This window comes from Balaenoptera ricei, chromosome 20 (genome assembly GCF_028023285.1).
Source record: "Balaenoptera ricei isolate mBalRic1 chromosome 20, mBalRic1.hap2, whole genome shotgun sequence".
Classification (NCBI taxonomy): Eukaryota; Metazoa; Chordata; class Mammalia; order Artiodactyla; family Balaenopteridae; genus Balaenoptera; species Balaenoptera ricei.
Window position 1 is genome coordinate 20,909,449 of NC_082658.1, and position 24,248 is coordinate 20,933,696.

At 40.8% G+C, this 24,248-nt stretch overlaps 1 protein-coding gene across 1 annotated transcript in view; it reads right to left on the bottom strand.

The window, feature by feature from the left end:
- The window catches only part of STAT5B (signal transducer and activator of transcription 5B), a 60,525-nt gene extending 40,838 nt beyond the window's left edge, over positions 1–19,687 (bottom strand). The window contains exon 1 of the mRNA XM_059908883.1: positions 19,489–19,687. The gene's annotated coding sequence lies outside the window, so the exon portion shown is untranslated. The remainder of the gene's footprint in view (positions 1–19,488) is intronic.
- Between the last annotated feature and the right edge of the window lie 4,561 nt (positions 19,688–24,248).

A 24,248-nucleotide genomic window follows, 5' to 3' on the forward strand; every position in this document is an offset into this window, starting at 1 on the left:
CATTGTCAATACTTCTGTCTCAAAAGACAACCCTCAGAATGGGAGAAAATACTTGCAAACGAAGCAACTGACAAAAGATTAATCTCCAAAATATACAAGCAGCTCAATATCAAAAAACCAAACAACCCAATCCAAAAATGGGTAGAAGACCTAAATAGACATTTCTCCAAAGAAGATATACAGATTGCCAACAAACACATGAAAGGATGCTCAACATCACTAATCATTAGAGAAATGCAAATCAAAACTACAATGAGGTATCACCTCACACCAGTCAGAATGGCCATCATCAAAAAAATTTGCAAACAATAAATGCTGGAGAGGGTGTGGAGAAAAGGGAACCCTCCTGCACTGTTGGTGGGAATGTAAATTGATACAGCCACTATAGAGAACAGTATGGAGGCTCCTTAAAAAACTAAAAATAGAACTACCATACGACCCAGCAATCCCACTACTGGGCATCTACCCTGAGAAAACCATAATTCAAAAAGTCATGTACCACAATGTTCATTGCAGCACTATTTACGATAGCCAGGACATGGAAGCAATCTAAGTGTCCATCGACAGATGAATGGATAAAGAAGATGTGGCACATATATACAAAGGAATATTACTCAGCCATAAAAAGAAATGAAACTGAGTTATTTGTAGTGAGGTGGATGGACCTAGAGTCTGTCATACAGAATGAAGTAAGTCAGAAAGAGAACGACAAATACCGTATGCTAACACATATATATGGAATCTAAAAAAAAAAAAAAAAGGTTCTGATGAACCTAGGGGCAGGACAGGAATAAAGACACAGACGTAGAGAATGGACTTGAGGACACAGGGAGGGGGAAAGGTAAGCGGGGATGAAGTGAGAGAGTGGCATGGACATATATACACTACCAAATGTAAAATAGATAGCTAGTGGGAAGCAGCTGCATAGCACAGGGAGATCAGCTCGGTGTTTTGCGACCACCTAAAGGGGTGGGATAAGGAGGGTGGGAGGGAGACGCAAGAGGGAGGGGATATGGGGATATATGTGTGCATATAGCTGATTCACTTTGTTATACAGCAGAAACTAACACAGCATTGTAAAGCAATTATACTCCAATAAAGATGTTAAAAAAAAATTTACAAAAAAAAACACCCAAAAACTTCTGTCTCTGGCATACTAACACCTGCATTTGTAGACATCATAAAAACTGAATTTAAAAAGTACCTTTCGTATTCTCATGGCTTTGGCTCAAAGTCTTATGATTCTGAATCTAATTGTTGACCCTCCATTTTACAGGTTGAGAAATGGAATAAGGGAAGGCAGAAATGATCTGCCCAGTGCAAATGAGCAGGGGATACAGTGGGAGAACCAACCCTATGTTCAATGTTTTGTTTAAGAGGCTCTAAAATAGTCCATGGATTACGAGTCTGCTTGAAATTTCAATTGCACAGGTTACTTTTTAAATCATCCTTCAAGGTGCTCCCTCTCTCTTCCTCTTTGCTTCTTTACCAATTAGATCTCCCAGCATATTTCTTTTTCCTCAACAAGTTAGTTTCCATCCTTTAAAAAAAAATAAAGATTTAGTTCTCTTACTCTCTTTTTCCCCGTCCCTCCAAGTAGATTGATAGAGAGCTACAACTATTTTACTTATATTTGGACCCTAGGGTCAGGTTGTCTCTGTAGCAACTACTCAGGAAAATGAGAATGAAAAAGAAAGGAAGAAAGAGATGGAAGGAGGGATGACAGACTAGAAGGGAAGGAAAGGGATGGAGAGACGGAGGGAGGAAGATATAATGAGAATAGAAAGAGAGAAAAGAAATGAGTAGGAGCATGTAATTTCCTAATGAAGCTGCAATCGAAACCTTTCATGTAGCTATTGTCCTTGTGTAGAGTTTGTCTTCATGCCTGTATGAACAATTACAACAATGTGCCAGTAATTTTCCAGTTCATAATCAGGCTATAAGAAGGAGAACAATTTGCTTTATGAAACATGGAGAAAGACTAATCTCTGATATTATTGTCAGTGCAGGTTTATCAGCAAGACTTGGAGGAGATAAGCCTACAGACATACAGATTAGGAATCACATTTTCAAAGCTTTAATAACCCCCTAGTGGCATGCAACAAGCTGCTGAATTAACTTGTCTTTGGACACTTACTGTGTATGCATCACTTGCTAGATCTAGGTACAAAAAGAAAAACTAAAAAAAATGGGGGAAAGAAAAATTGCCAAGTCTCCAAGCAAAGGGGCCACATTAAAAAAAAAAAAAAAAAAGGGCTTCCCTGGCGGCGCAACAGTTCAGAGTCCGTCTGCCGCAGAGCAGCTGGGCCTGTGCGCCACAGCTACTGAGCCTGTGCTCCGGAGACATGAGCCACAACTCCTGAAACCTGGGCGCCTAGAGTTGCAACAGGAGAGGCCACTGCAATGAGAGGCCCGCGACCGCAACGAGGAGTGGTCCCCGCTCGCCGCAACTAGAGAAAGCCCGCGCGCGCGCAGCAACAAAGACCCAACACAGCCAAAGATAAATAAATAAAATAAATAATAATAAAATTAAAAAAAAAAAGAATAAGCCAGAAACAAAGGGCCAAATATTATATGATTCCACTTATATGAAGTACCTAGAGTAGTCAAACTTATAGAGAGAGAAAGTAGAATGGTGGTAACCAGAGTCTGGGGGAGAGTGGGGATGGGGAGTTATTGTTTAACAGGCACCATTTTGATGTGGGATGACATTAAGTAATGTCACTGAACTGTACACTTTAAAATGGTTAAAATGGTAACACAAACACAATTTTTTTAAATGGGGAAAAAAAGCCAGTTCCTGCCTAGTAAACTCAAATTTCTTCCATCCTTAACTCCAAAATCCAAAGGAAACAAAGAGAATTGGTTTTCCCCTCTCTTTTCTTTCTTCCACAGTAAAAGGTAGACGTTCAGCCCTACTGAGGGTTGAAGTGGTCTCTGGAGACACCCTCTATGTTGAGATTAAAGGGAAACAGATGGAATTAAGGTACCTTCAACATCAACCAATCTTTATTATCAGAGATGAGGATCTTCCTGCCATAAACAAAAGTAAGTGCATCGACCCACTCATAGAAACAATACATATTTATTTAACAAATACTTGTTGAGGACCTGTTACATGCCAGGTTCTGTTCTAGCTCCTGAGGATATAGCAGTGAACAAAACAGATGTGCCTTTTATGGAACTTAGATGCTAGTACCTGATATGAAATACTTTAAAGTTTAAATAAATACAGACTATGCTATACTTTCTATTTTTTGCTTTTAATTTTTTTTTTCCCCTGTTGTGGGAGAAGGACACCATACCTGACTAACATAGAATCTTACAAGTAAACAGCAAAGTCTGTGCATTCAAACCAATATTTGGAAAAAAGTTTTAAAAGCATCTCAACAAAATCAGACTAACAAGGGTGATGACTGGCTTTTGTGAAAGGCTTGGCAATGTGAAAGAAATTTCTGATAAAGCCAGGACATCTGTTCATCCCTGATGGAAGTCGATCATCTTTATGGAGCTATATAGTACGTGCAAAACAAGGCGGGTCTAATCAAGGATTCCACCGTTAAGGTCATTTCAGTGCGGTATTAGCCCAGCTTTTTCCCAGGAGACATAGTTTTATATAGAGGATAACTTTCATGCTTGTCACAATCAAATCAAATCATTTATCTCTCAGAGATGATTTGAAGATTCAATTTCCACAATGTACTAAAAATATAGAGCATAGAGTTTAAAATTTATAATAGGACTCAGGTTTCTCCCCACCAATGCATAGCAGCACAAGGTGGCAGATGGCTTGCAAATGTTTAGTTTCTTCTTTTTCCCATGGGATAAAATATAGGTCAAATTCTACTAAAATAAATACCATCACAGTGAAAACCTAGGTATAACAAAAATATTTTGAAATACTTGACTGTTTCTCAACTCAACAAAACAATCTTTTGTTTAATACAATGAATATAATGAATTTTAAGACAAAAGAATCAGATTTCCCCTTGGAGCACAACGGTTTTTATATACGCTCTTAAATTTTCACCTTTAAGGAAATATTTTAAATATTCTAAATTAGGCTGTCATATTATATTTGGAAAAAAGGAACTTTTCCTTTACGGAAATAATTCTCAATTTTATTGAGGAGTAATTCACAATCAGTAAACTATACCAGGATGTGTTAAGTTACAATTAACCTACTTTGGACACCATATTAAAATAAAGGGGCCCCTAAAGGCTAGCTGGGAGTAAAAGCTACTAAGTGCTTTATTTAACATTAAAAAGCCAACTGAATTTGGCTCAGATGTCTGCCAATATTCAAAGCAGCACAGGAGTTCTATCCATTTCTTCAAAGGTTCCTTCTAGAACCAGGGATCCAAAAAGACATTTAAGATAAACTAAGTAGTTTATGGTGGTTCAATGTTAAGACTCCGCGCTCGCAATGCAGGGGGCCCAGGTTCAATCTCTGGTCAGGGAACTAGATCCCACATGCCGCAACTAAAGATCCCACATGCTGCAACTAAAGGAGCCTGCATGCCGCAACTAAAAATATCACGCATGCAGCAACGAAGATCTTGTATGCCGCAACTAAGACCCGGCACAGCCAAATAAATAAATAAATAAAAGATAAACTAAGTAGGAAGGCCTGACAATCGGAGGGTTGAGTTGGCCTTCTGAAGCTGTTGGTTCAGTCTTCCACATAAAGGTGGAGTTACCATCGCCCCACGATGATAACTAAATATTACTCCCCTCCGTAAAGTATCTCCTAAGATTAAACTAACATTAGAGGGGAAATCTCTTTTGAAAGGAAAAATTTCGTCTGTAACTAGATCTCAAATTTCAAGAATCAACTTTATGTACAACATGAAAATGAATAGTAACTAAGACCAAAAGACGAATATGATTCTTTATCAGGCAAACTCAGTTTCAAAAACAACATACACCCCCCCCCCCCAAAAAAAAAACTCTGCCTAAAAGCGATTTTGACAGTTCAGTTATACCTAAAACACTATGGGTTGTTTTACTTCCAGAGTTGTAAGCAAGGTCGTATAGATGACAAGAGACAATTTAGGCTGATGCATCAAAGTTCAACACTCAGACGCCTGCACCTTCTGTAATAAAACAACAGGCAGCTGCCAACCTCTTCCCCGCACCTTCTTCCTGGTCACCTTACAAATGGAATCATAATCCAAAATGCATTTGCATATTTGTTGTTTGGGACACACAACATTGTCTCACAGAAACAAAGTTATAAAGAGATGAAAAATTCCTAGGTAAGCCCCCAAACCCCAGTTGATCTACAATCCTACAAAACCTAATTACCCTTTATAATTTTGTTTCTGAAGGAAAAGAAGTTAGAACTCTAGTCAGGCATACCATTAGTAACAAAGTAATCCCTCTACTCCTGCCCATCCCAGCTCCTACAAAGCACTAACAGCTCTCCTACTCCCAACAAAAGAAAGGGCCTCCAAGGATGTGGACAATGCTTCAACCGGCCTCAGTGCAGCAGTTTCCAAAAAAAAGCGGAGTCTGTGTACATCTGTGTGCATTTTGGGATTGGGGTCTGGTGGGAAGCTTTAGGGGTATCATCTTCTTTCAGGTAAGGAAAGCTTCTGATTCCTTGTAGAGCAGTTCCCAGAGGGCAAGAGATCCTACCTGTATTTGAGCTATATGTAAACTAGATGTTAAAAGTAGGAGACAGTCTGTATTTTATTTTACTTCTTTAGAAGCCCTGTAACTGCACTGTCCAATAGGATAGCTATAAGCCACATGTGCTATTACTGGGCACTTGAAATGTGGCTAGTGTGACTGAGGAACTAAATTTTTATTTCATTTTAATCACCTTAAATGTAAACTTAAAATTGATGCTCAATTTGGTTACTGGAAAACTTTCAAGTACGTTTGGAACAACCTGGGTATGTGAATCTACTTTATTTACCAACTAAAAGTTTTATGAAAACTGAACACTTCATGTATTTCTGGTAAAAATTTTGCATCTAAATTGAGATATGCTGTGTGTGTAAAACACACCAGATTTTGAAGACTCAGCAGCAAAAAAGGAATGTAAAATGTTTCCTAAGTTTATATACTGATTACATGTTGAAATGGTAATATTTTGGATATACTGGGTTAAAGAAAATATATTATTAAAATTGATTTCACCTGTTTCTTTTTACCTTTTTTAAAGGTTACTTCTAGAAAATTACATTTATATTTATACTGGACAAGCTGCTTGTCTATAACATAAATATTTCACATATTCCTCTATAACTTTTACAGTCTTCTAGTTCGTATGTGTCTTATCTGTAACAATTATAACTTTCCTTCTATGCTTTGCTTAGAAGAAAAAATATTGAAAGCAATTCTAAGCTTTTAAATTAAAATATTTAAAATATATAGTTTTACTACACTTACTGAAATGTTAGAATGCAATTACACTATTTGAGTTGAAAGCATACAGCATATTGTTTTTAAAAATTACTATTCTGTTACATAATCTCTATAGAAAGATATGTTTAAGAAGACTAAATCTAGTGATTCTTTAATGGAACTACCGGTGATTATCCACCATCTGTTCAAAGAATGTGAAATTCATTTTGAGTCATATTAAGATCCTATCCCAGTGCATATTTCAAAGGAAGTCCATGTGAATTCTCACCTCTCTGATTTATTCTCTGAAAAAATTTTAGTGATCCAAATAAACAATGTGGTATATTCAGAGCCATACTGATCTATGGAAAAGGACAGACAAGAAGCAGATCTGAACATATATGAGGACTTAGTATACATTAAGATGGACTTTCCTATCAATGGGGAAAAGAGGGAGCTGGTGGGAAGTGGTGGATTTTTTTTGGATAACTGGTGAGCCACTTGAAATTGATTTAGGTTGAAACTGTTAATACCTGTGAAACATTTAGCTCAGTGCTGGCACACAGTGAGTGATCAATAAATAATATTGTTATTTTCAGGAAAACTAATAAAGCTACATTCCCACCTCACTTCTTACACAGAAACAGATTTTAGATGGATTGAGAGACAATGAAAAAAAAAAAAATTAGAACCATAACATATTCTGAAAGAAAATACAAATGAAAATTTTATAATCTTTGGTCGGTATGATTTTTGTAAGTATGTCTTAATAGCCAGATCAGAGAAGAAAAGATTATTAAATTAGATTACATAAGAATTTAACATTTTTGTACTGCAAAAAAATAGTATACAAAGTTGAAGGTCAAAAAAAGGAAAAAAACAGAGAAAATTACTTGTAACATGTAAGACAGAAAGATCTCTGAGGAAAACTCAAGCATATATAATAAAAAAACAGGCCAATTATATAAAGAGGCAAATCACAAAGAGGAAACAAAATGGCCAGCAAACTTGTGAAGCACTGCTAGAAATCAAAGAAACACAAACAAATATGAGAGACTAGCAAAGATAGAAAGGTTGCCAACACTTACTAATGGCAGATGTGGGAAAATGGCCATTCCCTTCATGCACTAGTTATTGGTGGGCATGTAGACTGGGATAGTCTTTTTGGAGGGCAGTTTGGCACTATCTATGCAAATGACTCAGCAACTCCACTTCTACAACTTAATATTAAGGAGATGGTCTGGTAAATGTGAAAAAAATCCACTCAGCCTAAGGATCTATACTACCATGTTATTTACAGAAGTGAAAAAGTGGAAACAACTATCAATTATTAATGGATTAACTAAATTACAGTAGGGTTATACAATGGAATACACACCTTAAAAATGTTGAAGTAAATTGGTAAAATGTTGAAGTAAATATATTTGTTCCCTGGGGAAACAAGTCCTTTCTGAGTCCCCAGGTAACAAAATAAGAGGTTTGTTTTAACAGTACATTTGGATTATTTGTTATTTCTTCTCCATACTCCCTCATCTCCATTATCTGTGTTAACGGAGAGATGGTTGTTTACAGTAGAGGTTTGTAACCTGAGTCCACGAACCTCTTGAAATGTATGCAGATTTTTATGTGTATGCATATTTTACTGGGAAGAGAGTCAATGGTTTCATTAGTGCCTCAAAAGGTCTCCTAGTCCACAAATGGTTAAGAACCACTGGTGTATATAATTTAATGGGTCAAGTTGTTGTCTAACTGCCTTAAAAAGCGCATTAGCTCACTAGTCAGTAAATATTTACTTAGTATTTACTAAGTCTTACCTTGATTGGTAGACCAATTACCATAAAATTTTGGAATAAATTTCTTTACTCACTTTGGAAGTATTTTTAAACACACACACACACACACACACACACACACACACATGCTCACAATCCCCAAAAGCCCTCTAGCAGCTAAGAGACAAAAAGCGAATTAGAGAGCTTCAAACAAAATTATAATGTTAACTTTTAAGAGAAATAATCATTTTTTACAGTCATTTGAATCTTACATACATTTGAGCTCCTTTACTGAGATAATTTTAAGATTTATGGACTTAGAAAAAGACTTACCTTTGTGAGGACAGCCAAGTTCTCAAACTCAAATAAAGGCTAGATAGAACACTATCAAGTAACTAGTTCTAAATGAAGAAAGCAATAAATCATTTCACATATTAATTTTAAAATATTCTATAATTTACTGATGCCATATTATGAAATATGTAATGCTAAATTTGAGGTCCCAGTTTATATAATTTTTAAAATATCTCATGGTTTGGTGAAGATGATTCAGATACATAAGGGAAGAAGGGGATTATTCTAACTGGTAACAATAATATCATAGTGATAAAATAGATTACAGGGAAAATCAGCAACTATAAATGAACTGAAACCAAAGGAAAACATAATTTTGGATTAAATGAGATTATCACATTTTCAGGAGGCAGAGGAGGTAAGAAGTGATAAGCAAAAAAGAATAATAAAATCAACAGGATTTATTTATGAAGGCATATTGGGCAATATACGTTTATAGTTTTATCTTTAATACACAAAAATGATTATCTTCAAAAAATAATCATCATCAGACTTCCTTGGTGGTCCAATGGTTAAGACTCTGAGCTTCCACTGCAGGGGGCGTGGGTTCAATCCCTGGTCAGGGAACTAAGATTACACATGCTGCTCAGCCAAAAAGATAAAATAAAAACTTCTGTTTAAAAAATAAATAAATAAATAAAATAATAATAATAATTATCTTCATGAATTGGAATTAACTACTTATGGATTTAGGATTAAAAAACACCAAAAGGTACTATATGATCTCTTTTATGTTTTAGTATTCCCAAAACTGACTTAAAATAAAATTCTGTTACAGGAAATTCCATTACAATAAATTACAAGGCACAATCTAAGTTAAGGTAGATTTTTGCTGAGTTGAATTTTACATAAAATATGTAGGTGTTCTGCTGGGCTCAAAAATACATATTTTTTTTAAGATTTTAATTTTATTTGTTGCAAAATAATAAGACCTACAGAGCTATGTACCACAATTCTCCTAAAACATCAACTTGTAATTTATTTTCATTTTTCTTCCTTAAACTCCTTAAAATGTTAAAGTGCTTTTGAAACTAGATTTAGTTACAAAGAAACGATTTAATTTGAATTTAATTAAGGCAAAACACAGTCTCTTATATTAGCAATGACATATACCCGAAAGAAAGTGTCTTTCACCAGAGATTTACTTTTCCAGATATTCCCAAATGAATGTCATAATAAACACAGAGAAGTCATTAAGCATGACTAATGGAATTACAAGAAAAAGAAATCTATAAACCTAGCAACCTTTGTAGGTATCATCATGAATGAGAAAGCAGTATAAAAGCAAATGTGGAGGGACTTCCCTGGTGGCTCAGTGGTTAAGAATCCACCTGCCAATGCAGGGGATACGGGTTTGATCCCTGGTCTGGGAAGATCGCACATGCTGCAGAACAACTAAGCCCATGCGCCACAACTACTGAGTCTGCATGCCACAACTACTGAAGCCCGCGCGCCTACAGCCCATGCTCCGCAACAGGAGAAGCCACCGCAATGAGAAGCCTGCGCACCACAATGAAGAGTAGACCCTGCTTGCGGCAACTAGAGAAAGCCCGCACGCAGCAATGAAGACCCAACGCAGCCAAAAATAAATAAATACATAAATAAAGCAAATGCAGAAAATATATTGAAATAATAACAATGTTCAGGGTTGCAAGAAGTTAAATGAGACCATTTCTTTTTCAAAAGTTGAAAAAAACAAACACACACCTTCAATATGAAATGAATGGTAACCTAGCAGAGCACATACACAAGTAAAATAATATAATTTCTTTATTATATTTATAAACAGTATAATTTTCCATCAGCTTATATATAAAAATATGAAACATTCCACCAAATATAGGAAATAACTCAGTCCTCAAGTTATTTTAACTCTGAAAACATTAAACACAATTTAAATGATTTTAATACCGTTCATCAAAAAAAGATGTCATATAATCATACCAAATAAGTATATCATGCCAAATATTTAACATAAACATCACAAACTACTTGTTTTTCTGCTCCTAAAAAGGAAACACTCACTGAAAACAAAAAGAGGTTTCTCATTCTGAGATAAATCAATATACAAAAGCCATTTAAAAAATAACTTTTTCCCCAGCTTTATTGAGATATAGTTGACATATAACATTGTATAAGTTTAAGATGCAGATGTAATGATTTGATATAAGTATATATTGTGAAATGATTACCTCAATAAGGTTAGTTAACACATCCATCAACTCACACAGTTACAATTTGCGTTTGGTGAGAACTTTTAAGATCTACTCTCTTAGCAACTTAAAATATACAATATATCAATAGTACTGTTAACTATAGTCACCATGCTGTAAATTACATCCCCCAAACTTATTCATCTTAATAACTGGAAATCTGTACCATTTAACCACCCTCATCCATTTCCCCACTGTCCTCCCCTGGCAACCACCAATCTGCTCAGTTTCTAGGAGTTGGGTTTTTTTAGATTCCACATGTGAGTGAGGTCATACAGTATTGTCTTTTTCTGTCTGACTTATTTCACTTAGCATAAGGCCCTCAAGGTTCATCCACGTTCTCACAATGGACTTCCTTCTTTTTATGGCTGAATAATATTCCATGTGATCTCTCTCACATTTTCTTTATCCATTCATTAAAAATAACTTTTTTCTTGATTACAAAAGTATTTCCTATCCATTATTACCTATTTATTATAGAAAAATGGGAAGAAACTAGAAAGTGCGCACATACATACATCCATCCAGAATCCCACAACCCAGAAGAAGTCTTTTTTTAATGCCTATTCTTAATGCCTATATGTACATATATATTTCTTTTATGAGTTACTTCATAAAAGCTACTATTTTTATATTTGTCCTGTTCAAATTTACCAATGTAACTGGAATGTAATGTTCAGTTCTGTCCCAACTAGACCTCTCACACTTGGATAATAAAAATTCAAAACCATAAATTTTGATGTCACGTTTCTGGAACAAAATTTCAAATGTGCGCTTAAGGTAATAAGTTATCCTAAGGACCCATTCCTTTAAAATTATGTGTTTTGCTCTGGTATTGCAAAATAAAAGGATTACGCTTCATGACCAACTCGGCATGTTCTCCGCAGCCATGTCGTTCAGGAAGCCAAATATTTTCTATTTTGTTTTGATACCTTCAATGGTTAAGGAGGAAGGCCAATCTCTATACACATTACAATGCATTTAGTATTTTTACTTGATATGTAAATTCACTGCAAGACAAACTCATCTTTAAAATATGCCCACATTCAGGGTTTCCATATATCGTTACACAATTGAAAAATTAACAACAAAAGAACAAGGAATATTTGCACTGCATCCCTATGTATTAGACCTTCCATACCTTTCGGAATAAGACTCTACAAAGTCCATTTCTCGCTATCATTCTTTCTTACTTTCTACCAGAAACAGATCACAAATCCTAAAAACATAAATCCGTAGGCTGAAGTGACTGTTTCATTTTGTAAAGAGCTATATATTTCTGTAGATACACAGTTTGCTACTTTATTCAAGCCTAAAAGAGGACCAAAAGATTTTTAGAAACATGAAACAAAAGGAAAAATAGAATTAGCATTATTTCTGAGAGAATATTTTACCTAGTTTAAACCATTAATGAATATATTGTAGAATGCTATGTTACGAAGCTGATAAACCCCGATTTTTAGTACTTTAACAGATTAAGTGCTGAACAGTTTTCTTTCTTTCTTTCTTCTTCTTTCTCTACAATGATATTTTAAAATATAGTTTATTTAAAACATTTCCCCAGGTTTGGATTTTTAAAAATCCCACTCTTTACAAAAACATAGCGATGTGCTACCAGCTATAGGCTCTGAATTTTAGACAATACAAAATATTTTTTCACAAACTTTCTAATTGACTCTCACCTAAAGGCTGGAAACTCCCACTGAAGGCTTTTTAAACTCATCAGACATATATTAAAAAACAAAAAAAACACCTTTAATTGTAGGATCTCAGTGACACAAACATAAGGAAATTCTGAGTTATAGATACTTCACATTAAGCTTTTTCCACTGACATTGTAACTTTTGTCAACATTCAAAGAAAATTCAACTCTGGTCAAAGGTGACAGTTTGACAACCCTGGAAGCTAACATCCTCTGTTTATTTGAGCAAGTTCATACTCTCTGCTCAGGAAATTGAAGGTTTTTTCATCCCTGACTTGATCTCTCAAATTCAAATCACTGCACTTTAGGGTTGTGAATTCTGTCTCCAAGACTTAACTTCACAATCCACCTCTAAGAAAAGTGCTGATAGAAAACAAGCATCAGATATGAAAAGGAATACATTTCTGAGACTAGTTTCTAATGGTCTTTCCATGGCTCTAAACACACAATAAATTCAGTTGCCTTAAAAATTATCCCGCCAAATTAAAATTCTTAAGTCCTTCTAGCTCAAAAATCACAATTACTAGCTTTAAAACAAGAACAGGCCATAAACCCCTTCAAAATAAAGTTGTAAATAAAACGTGCTGGGGCTTCCCTGGTGGCGCAGTGGTTGAGAGTCTGCCTGCCAATGCAGGGCACACGGGTTCGAGCCCTGGTCTGGGAAGATCCCACATGCCGCGGAGCGACTGGGCCCGTGAGCCACAATTGCTGAGCCTGCGCGTCTGGAGCCTGTGCTCCGCAACAGGAAAGGCCGCGATAGTGAGAGGCCCGCGCACCGCGATGAAGAGTGGCCCCCACTTGCCGCAACTAGAGAAAGCCCTTGCACAGAAAACGAAGACCCAACACAGCCATAAATAAATAAATAAATAAATTAATTAATTTAAAAAAATGTGCTGGATACTTGCATTCTCAGTCAACAAAAATGCACGTCTCAAACCACACTGGCAAAGAAGATCCTTTTGTTTATAAACAGAAGCCAAAGGGACAGCTTATAGCCCTTCTCCTGTGATGTACATGGTAACGCTAGTAGAAGGACAACAAAGGACAACTTATAGTTAAAATTAAAACTTTCTCAGGACTTCCCGGGTGGCGCAGTGGTTAAGAATCCGCCTGCCAATGCAGGGAACACGGGTTCCAGCCCTGGTCCGGGAAGATCCCACATGCCGCGGAGCAACTAAGCCCATGCGCCACAACTACTGAGTCTGAGCTCTAGAACCCGCGAGCCACAACTACTGAGCCTGCATGCCACAACAACTGAAGCCCGCGCGCCTAGAGCCCATGCTCCGCAACAAGAGAAGCCACCGCAATGAGAAGCCTGCACACCGCAACAGAGTAGCTCTCACTTGCCACAACTAGAGAAAGCCTGTGCGCAGCAATTAAGACCCAACACAGCCAAAAATAATAAAATAATTTAAAAAATAAAGTTAAAAAAAATTTTTTTAATTAAGACTTTCTTTGTTTTAATATAATTTCCATCAGGAATATGTAAGTTGGAAAAACACCTACCATCACCTTCATAAACTTCAAAAAAATTCCAAATATACATTTAAAAATTTCTATTAAAAAAACACAAGAAAAAAAAAAAAAAAAAAAAAAAACACAAGAGTCCATTCTGGAACACAAATAAAGAACTATAAGCCTTAAAGAAATCAAATGTCTCACTGCAAAGTTGCAGTTGCCTGCTCTCCTTCGCATTGCAGTGGGTAGCAATGCAGCCTCCGGAATCAGCTCGGCCTGGGCCTGGATCCAGCCCTGCCATTAGCAGCAATGTGACCTTGGACAAATTACTTAACTTCTCTGTGGCCACTTCTTCATCTTTCAACTGAGGATAATACCCACCCCTCTGAGGACCATGAGTTAAAACAAGGCAGGAGCTTATAACAGTGTCTGCTTGGCACACTGTAAGTGAATCATGTTAGGTATTATTTTTCTTCTCTTTCTACTTTTAGGTTTGGGGCATAATTTGAAGTACTTTTAAATTAATTTTCTGATCACTTTTTGAAAGATGGCATAATAATTATTATATAAATAGTTAGTACACCTTCCCAGATGAGCTTACAGTAAGTAGAGCTATAGCCCAGGGTGGTAAATAGTTTTTTATACAAATCATGGATGTGACTGTTACTGGTAGCTTTGGCTTGATTTCCCATATGCAAAAAAAATCCCCTACTAGGAAAAAACAAGCAGTGTTAGAGAAAACTTGAGTTTGTCCTGTTATCATTGCAGGGTAAAGCCAAAGTCACTTTTACTAGTCTGATGGGCATTGAAAATATTAGTCACCAAGTTAATCCCAACAAATAACAATAATTGATTGGCTCATTGATGTATTTCCCCTTGTCTTCCCCAATCTTTCTCTAACTAGTCAGAAAGGGAAGTTTTCATATCTTCTGAGAATCTCATTACTGCTCTCAAACCATACTCTATATCTTAGTATAATTTAAAAAATGAGTCAGCATAAGCACCTCAAAAAACTAGCAGTGAATAGAATATGGAGATATTTCTCTTCATAACAGAAATCTGGAAACAAATTTTTTAAAGAGTTAATCAGAGTGCCAAAGGCAATGGAGGAACAAATGGAGAATGACTGTTAGATTTTGCAAGCTAGCTTCCAAAAGATAAATGTTCTTTATCAATCAATATATGTATTTTTCATCTTAATAGTATTACAATACATGAGAAATGGAGATAATTATTATAAATAAACTCAATGAAAAAAATATCCAGTATATGACAAATTATGACTTCTCCTTTCTTGACTATGGGGTGGGGGGCGGAATGGGAGGTCAAGATACGCTACATATTAACCTCATTTGCAAACTGCATTACTATGCAACATGCTAACGCAGTATTGCCTTTAGTGATGTGATCCAAAAGAAAATTTAGGAGAGAGAAACTGCCCCTACACTGCAAACATGTTTGAATGCCAATTTAATTAGGAGTCTATTTAGTCCTTACACTTCTTAGAATAAAGTTAGCTGAAGGCTAGGAAAAGGCCACTTGCTTCAATCACTGAAACAATACTTTACGTACTCCTTTCAAGGATATTCTTCTCCGCAAGGCTCCAAATAACTCATACTCCAACATCTGTATTAAAAGGGACCTACCACGTAAAAATTATCCAGGAGGGTCAAGGAAGAGTTTTATGGCTGAGGGTGATTCCTCCAAAGTTCTACTACCACCATACCCTAAATTTCTCCTTGTGCTTATTTAACTCCTCCATGATATTCTGTGTGCCTTTTAGGTGAGGTCAGAAAAACGGCTATAGTCACTGCTAAATAGATGGGGTTCTATATCTTATAAACCTATGGCAATCCCTCTTGAAAGCACTGACATTCAAAGCTACACGTAACACGTTTTCACTCTATCTTAGTGCTATGCATTTTCTAGGTACCTGGGAGGAAAACAGAAAGCAGCAGCCCCATTTTTCTGTTAACTGCATCTTTGTTGGGGTAGTTGTTAAGATTCCTTCCAAGGCAGCTAAACCTTGAAGGGAGCTGGGAAGATTTGGGATGTCTTGCCTTTCCAATTGGGTACTCGGTAGAGCTGTCATGAAGCAGTACAATGGGTCAAAGACAAACCACATGGCATCTGATGCTCGTCTTTATATGTTTAAGATAAAAATGTGACACCACGAGAAGGTTAACATGTGGACCTAATTTTGAAAATACAAACAGGAAGCACCCCCACCCAATATTACCATTTAAAAAAAAAAGGAAACCAAACTTCAAAGATACCTTCCAAGGAAGTCACGGGTGTGACCAAACTAACAAAAGTAATAAAACGTCATCTAAAACCCTGAAACCACCAAAAGCGAGGGTCTCGTTCAACTAAAAGTTGAACACGTGTAAATTACTCCTGTCTTTGATTAGTAAAAATAGAATAGACTTAGATATGTAAAGTCCTCTCCAAACTGGCTTAGGTTTTTTAATAGTAAAGGATCATCACTAATAAGAAAACACCCAATGTAAACAGGCTACTTAAAATAAAGACATGACAATTAACAGAATTTAATCACTGTGATGCTCACAATTTAAGTGTACAAGAAACTGTCTGATCAATGGAAACTAGATTTTTAAATTTGACTTTCTTATTCCTAGAAATAAGCATAAAACTGTTGTGTTTCCAACACTGCAGGGGAAAAAAATACTTCTGATTTTAGAACGGTTCTATTAACAAAGCTCAGATTTAAAGAAAAATCTTTTCCTTTAAACACCACACAAAACTGGGGACAGTGATACTTTTGAACAAACTTTTAAACATTATTTTTATTAAGAAGTGCCAGAGTCAACGTATTTTGATAGTTTATCATGCAGTAAAAGGATATTCTTCTGAAGAGCTCAGTAACCTAGAAATGTCATAACTTTTTAAAAGAATAAGTTTCAAATGCTCAAAACACATTACTAAAAAACAGGAGGTTTTCTGCTTCCTTTTGTAGGAATAATGTGGTAATCTACACTGTAACAGAAGGGAGGAAATATGTGTCACTGGTAGTCCAGAAATCTGTGAATACTTCATGAGATACATACATGTTTGTAGGGCACTAGAAGAGTTAAGCTTCCTCTGATTCTGCCTTCAACCTGTAATCTAATCTTGAGCATATTATTTACCTATTTATAACACCTTGCTTTTATGACTACCTGTATTACCTACACAAAAATAAGCCAAATGAACCACCACAAGCACATTTATAAACATATACTTAACACAAACCACAAATGATTTCAATATAATTTGAAATAATTTTAACATAACAATATAACTTGAAACAAATGGACATAAGTACCCAAAGAGCAACAAATGATGCTTTTTACTAGTCCTGATGTGGTTTTTGCATATGTAAATAAAATTTTTAAAAAATCAATTGAGAGCAAGAAAATGAAGATGAAACGAGAAGTTGGGGCACAATAGGAAGTGCTGACCAAAATATACATGTTGTAACACTCCAAACAAGGATAACACTTTTTCCCCCTTCCATCATATATATCATGAAGTACCCATTTAAGAAACATAGACACCTTAAATTTCTTAACACAATCCATACTAATAGCCTGTGGGCAAAAATGTGAATCCTGACTAGTGAGAAGGGGGGGATAATTTATTTAGTTGGGTATACAGCAAAGATTTTGTGCAGTTTAGCTCCAAGTTATGCAATAACCAAACTGCTTGTGATAGAAATCAACTCTTGTGTTTTTTTCTGATGTTTTGCTTTTTTAAAAAAGATCTCTCCATTCCTTCCCTGTGTCTCAACCAGATGCTTGAAATTTTCATCTTCCAACGGCTACAGAAAACAAGTAATCTACTAGATAACACTTACCTGACCAAAGGTGTGGCGCTGTTTTGGTTAGACCAACAGACATCGCAAACTGTCACATAATAAATTTTCTTAAAATCGGCAGCCCCCTTTTCCCATTTACACTATCAATTCTAACTGTGATCTTCCAAGAGATGGAAATTGGTACCAAAACAAACAAAAAAACCCCAAAGCCTTGAAATAAAGTCAATCAATAGAATTCCACCATTTGATACTATCAGAACTGATCTAATGTTCCTAGTGTTATGAAATTAGAAAAAGATGACTGGCACACTAAATAAAATACATCCTCCTCTAAGAACTATAGCCAATGAATATGAACAATGTAACCAACATAATATAAACAAGTAAACAATAACGGAAAAATGTTGAGGAAAGAGGCAAAGTTCTATTATTTGAACGATAACAAAATTGAGATAATATACTCAACAGCTGAAAGCTTATTATGGCCCAGGCGGCTATCCAAGCCCTTTGGAAACCTAAGATACAAGCGGATGATAAACACCATTTGAAGACTGAAAAAAAGACCTAAGCTCAGTTTAATAATTTGGTGACACACTAGCCCTTTCAAGGGGCATTCCCCGAGGACATTCCAGAGACAATTTATGGAACTGTGTTTAGGCAAATATCTACTGCTTCTCTGTGCTTCGGGAAGAGCACTAATCTGAGAGTCTTCAGACCGACATTTCAGTTTCTAAATAGCTGAGTGAACGGAGCAGGCCAATCGCTCCGCCTATCTGGCCTCAGTTTCCTCATTCGTACAATAAAAGAATGTAGCATTACCGCCGCGGTCCTTTCCAGCTCTAACATTCTACGACCCACTCTGAGCACTATTTATTTGATACGACGGTATCACATACAATGACAGGATCAGAGGGGTCAAGAAGAAAAAGATCTGGCATGGCTCTTTGGGAAAGAGAGGATCGCTATCTCTTTTTGCCCTTAAAGTTCTTGTGGTTCTCATTAAGCCCCTCTTCCTAAAAGCTGGCGCTTGTTTTTCTTCTTCGCCTTTTCCATCACTGCTGGCTACAAGTGTCTGCAAACGCCTCTTGCTCCACACAAGTTCTTTCCTCTTTGATCTGCCTGACCATCTTGCCAGATTCCTTTAGCCTCAGATCAGCTTTGGTGACACAACGACTCCCCTTCCGACGCTGCGTATCTACCCCCAACACCAGGAGCACTTTTTAACTCTTTATCCCTGGCTAGAAAAAAAGAACGCACTGCGTCCACAGCCACACGCACAAGCCGGGGCCTGGCGGGTCCTGATGAGGGATTCTGCACCCCCGAGCCTGATCGAAACGTTCGTATTTGTTGTCTGGACTCCTTATAAGGCGCTGTTCCTTGAAGCTTGGCTAAAACCCCCCACCCCACCGGGCACCACCGGTCTCATCCCACCCCCAGGAGTCGTAGATACCTCCTTTGAAAAAGGGAGAAAAGCGAGGAGCCGGCGGGCGCTATTCCGAACTGCAACACGAAGGTGTGAGGGGGCCGACGGCAGCCCACCCCGACACACGCGCACGCAGGGTCTCTGCCCTCTACCCCTTCCGGCCCGCCGCAGCCTCAGCACGACGCCCCTCGCCCGCCCCCAGCCTTCGCCCCCCGTGGCCCCCCTCACCCAGCGGCGCGGTCCCCGCGCCCGTCCTCCCGGCCCAGGGAGCGATGGCGGCGGCGCAGCGCGGCCCTGCCGGGCGTCTGGGCGGCCGGGTCGCGGGGCCCCGCCCGGGCCGGCTCCCCGGCCTCCCTCCGCGGGCCCCGAGCTCCGGGCTGCCCCGCAGCTCCTACCTCGCTTGGCCCCTCAGGCGCCAGCGGCTGCCTCCCGTCCGTTCTCTGGCTCGCCCGCCCGCTCGCTCGCTCCCTCCCTCGGCCGGGCCGCCGCGCTTAGTCGCCTGCGCTCGGTCCAGCCCAGGGTGACGGCTCCGGCCGCCGACTCTCCTCTCGCCCGGGCCCACGGGGGCGCGCTCGCCGCTCGCGCGAGGAGGCCCGGCCGCGCGCGTTGTCCGCAGCCTCGAGCGCGCCCCGCGCCAGCGCGCGCCGCTTCCTGGTTCCGCCCGGCGCGCGCTCGCGAGCCCCGTGGTCCCTCGGCCCCCACCCCGCGGCCGCCCTGGAGAGGCCCGGAACCCCCTCAGCGCGCTCTGGGGGACCGGCGCCGCGCGCAGCCCCTCTTCGCGCAGCGGGGGCGGCTTGGCCGCTTGGCTCCCGGGCCGGGTCCGCGGGCCGCGAGCACATGCTGCTTTGTTTGGGTGGGGTCTGCTGGCCCGACTGTTGTGGTCTTGTTGATTGGCACACCCCTCTGCGGCCCGCCCACCTCCCTTCGCCCAGGCTGAGGTCCGCGTTTCGGGTCCAGTCCCTCCCAGGCTGAGGTCAGAAGTCCATCGCTGCCCCATCAATAATTGTCCCGGGTTTGCTCCCTGGAGGGCGTTTCAGCCTGGGCTCCTGCCGCTTACCACACGGAAGAGCAAGAGGAAAGCCTGAAGGGACACAGCAGGAGTTTACAACTGGCCCTTGCCAAGGAGATCCATCCACTGTTCCAGAGTGAATCTATGGGAGACAGGGGGGTCTGAGACCATTTCCCTCTCGGGGGAATCTTGCTAGCTCCCACCAGGGGAGCTACGGGAGGGACTATCTCCTCTATCCGGAGAAAGAAGAATAAGCAGGGCCAGCTCTGAAGGATCCAGAAGAAAGGGAGTCTCTGAGAGCCTTTTCCATGTAATGGGGAGGGGGTGCAGTGTCTGAGAAGGCAGCCTGAGTCACCCACTCTCCTCTCGCTACATCTCTGGAGCTGGCCAATGGTTTCCCTGGCAACCCTCCAAGGGCCAGCACCAAAGCAAGACATGTCAGATCTCCAGAAACCCAGTTGCAGGGGCAAAAGAAGAAGGACCCCACAGATGCACACAGAGCGTCCCTTCCCTACAATCTGAAAATCTTCCTGTCCAGAGATGACCAAGATCTGCAAGTCCTCATGTTCTCCCATAATCCTCCTTTAGCAGCTCTTCCCAGCAGCCTTCCTTTCACCTCCAAAATAACACCAGCCACAAAGATCTTTGTGTCTGCAGCTGATCACAAACTCTTTCTCCCCCACCCAGGCTACTGCTTTTATCCCACATTCTGAGCCAACACCTGGCACGGTGCTTTGCACAGAGTAGGTACCGGGAGCTTGGAGGCCAGAGCAGGAGGACAGGCTGGGGCAGGAAGCTGGACGGAAGCACCAGCCCTGAGCTCTCTGGCAACCCCTCTGACAGTTACTGCCCAGGAGGTTTCAACACTTAGGCACACCACATTTCTCTTTCTTGTAAACTTTCATACCTGCACACATGCCGTTCCTTCCGCCTGGAATGTCCTCCTGCCACTCAGCGTCTGCCCTTCGGTGACGCTTGCTCCAGGCAGTACGAACCTCGCCCTCCCTGTTTCCAACCACACATTTAGGCCCCTATTGTGGCACCTCTCGTGCTGAAGGACAATTTCTTGTTTACATGTCTCTCTACCCCCAGTGGCACACAATATCCCATTCACCTTTAAATGTTCCCACCCAGTGCCCAGCCCAGAGCAGACACTCAATAAATATTTGAAGAACAAACCCTACACTCTAGGAATAGAAATGGAAACCAGGAGGACTGCATAGTAATTAAAAGCACAGAATCTAGAACCAGACTCACGGTCAGCTCCTTGAGCCATGCAACCTGGAGCAAGCTTTTTGCCTTGATTTCCTCATTGTAATATAGTGACATTAATAGGACCTACCTCAGAGCATTGTGGTGAGAATTAAGTGAGTTAGTACATGTAAAGTGCTTCGAATGCTGTCAAGCACTATAGGGCTGTTAATTATTATTATTGTTTTTAGTAACAGCTAAGATTTACACCCCTCTTCCTAAGACTGGTCAGGTCTAGGACTCAATCCAGTTGCCTTGGCTGCTGGTCATCAGTGGCAGCAGGGGGCGAGTCTGAATGCTGGGAGGGCGGGGCAGGTACGTCTCATAGCACATCTGTGACTGACCACTAGGCGCCCAGCTAGATCTGGCTGGCTGCGTGCATAGACACCAAGGACAGAATGTTCTGGTGACTACCTCCACAGAACAGGAATGTTGTCAACCTGGGAGTGGAAGGCCCATCCAACACCTACCTCTCCCTACTTCCAGTTCACGTGAGGTGAGACCCTACCTGGGTCTCCTGGCTCTCCCAGGGCCTCAGGGACATAGTCCCCTAAGTTGAGGGGACACCAGACTGAGACGTGACACAGAAGGAGTCCTAGAAAGAAAGAAACTGAATGGGAAGGTAGGATCCAGAAAGACCCTACAGAGAGCCCACACGGGAAGCTGCCAGAGACATCGTTGCAAATGCAGAGATGTCCACTGGTCAGAGAGTTGGGGTCATCTCTTAGCCCACCCTGGCCTGACGCATGAGAGAGAGAGGCTTGAGGGAGAGCCTGGAAATCTGGTGGGCAGCCCTGTCCAGGCATCCCTTCTACTCTGCACCAGGGGCTGACCCCAGCCTCCTCTCCTTGCTCGCATGCAACGGCACGCGGCTTCCACAGAGAAGCCCCCATGCTTCCCATCCTCCCTCAGCCCTGCCCAGCCACAGGCAGATCATGAGGCTATTTTCTGGAAAGGTAGTTGAAATCACAACCATGATCCCCTCTAGCCAGAGACCCACACTCATGCGGCTTCTCTCTCCAGAACTCTCTGTACCTCGGGAATCAGATTGGTCCCGACCACACAGCAGCCACAAAAGGACACCTGCGGGAACTTTCCTTCTTCCATGGGGGGTGCTTCCTCCCTGTTAAGTCAATACAGGCCCCTGGAGCCTCGGGCACTCAGCAGACAGGAAGCAGAGACATCTCCAAGGCCCCGGAATGGAGGTTTGTCATAGCCAGTGGTTCATGGGGGCTCTGTCAGTACCAGGGCTTACTTCTGCCAGAGCACAGGCAGAGAAAAGAGCCGAGTTTTACAGTGGTATCTGGTTCCAAATCCCAGCTCTGCCAATTTAGCTGCTGTGTGACCTGAGTCAAAGTACTACACCTCTCTGAGGGCCTCAGTTTCCCTCATGTGTAACTCATAGAAGGTATAAGTTATTTTTGTAAACGTATAGACTCCTTCTGGGAGTACACACAAGCCTGTAGTAACTGTAGTTGCCCTTGTGGAAGGGACCTGAGGAACAGGAAAGGAGAGAGACTAACTATTCACCGTATATCCTTTTAAATCTTCTGAGTTTTGTCTCATGTCCTATGCTACCTATTAAAACATTGGGAACATGAACATTTTTTCAAAGTAAAAAGTAGAGAGATAGTGTTTGTGAAAGCATCATGCCTGGCTTGTGCAAGGCACTTGATAAATGAGTATTCTCTCTTTCTTTTCCACAGCCAGCTTGCTGGGTTAGGAGGGAGCTGGCAGGGGGTGCGGTGGTTGGTATGTGGGATGTGGGTGATGGATGTGAAGGTCCTTGCAGACCTGGAGATTCTTTCGCACTCCCTGTCTTGCTCCTGTGTGCCTCACCTGTCTGGGCTCCCTTCCAGCCAGAGTTAAAGGGAGGGCTCTCTGGAAAGCCCGAGGCACCCCCCCCAATCCCCGCCTCCTGGGACGGGGTCATCATGCCCTTTCCATCCAGAGTCCTGGGGCAATGCTGTAGCATCCAGAGAGGGTGGGGCTGACAAATACGAGGGAGCAGAGTGTCACTCCAGCCAGTAATTTCCTGGCTTCCCGGGTGGGTTAAGAACTCAAAAGCCAGCCCAGCACCTCAAAGATGAGGCTACTGCTGCCATGGGTGGGAAAGCAGGTCAGTAGGACCAGAGCCGGCAGAGGCCAGGGCAGCAGAGGAGAGAGCCTCCTGGGTGCTGTGAGTCAGGATGTGTGAAAGGGAAACAGGGGTCTGCACTAGAGAAAGGGAACCCCTGAGCTGTCAGAGCTTGGGGAAGCCCTGTGCTGTTTTAGGGACCTTCATTAATCCAGCAGTATTTATGAAGCCACTATGACAAACCAAGCAGTAAGACACAGCCCTTTAGGCAACTAGTTAGAGCCATAAGAAGAGGCCTAGCAATACAGGATTGAGGAGCTCCAGGAGGGCAGAGGAGAAAATACCTAGCTCTACTGGCTAAGGTCCCTGAGCAACTACTTACTATGTGCTCAGCTCTGTGAGTGAGTCTTCACAGCAATCCGAGGAGGTGAGTCTTGCTGTCCTTCTTTTACAAAACAGGCCACTCAGCTCAGAGAGGCAGACTCATGTGCCTGGCGTCACACAGCAGAGCCAGGTCTGCCTTTCAAAGAAGTAAAGTAGTTTCAGGTCACACAGCTGCTAAGTTGGCAAAGCTGGGATTCGGAACGAGATCTAACTCAGCTCTTTTTGCTGCCCACACTCTGGCAGAATCAAGCCCTGGCACCGACAGAGCCCCCCTCTGATCCACTGGCTGTGACAAACCTCCATTCAGAGGCCCTTCCTATCCGTTAAGTGTCTGATGTCCAAAGCCTCTGTGTTTTCCCCTCTGCCACACTGACCCTATGAAAGATGAGGAAGATGTTACCAGATGACTAAGGGAGCAATGGCCTTCCAGGTAG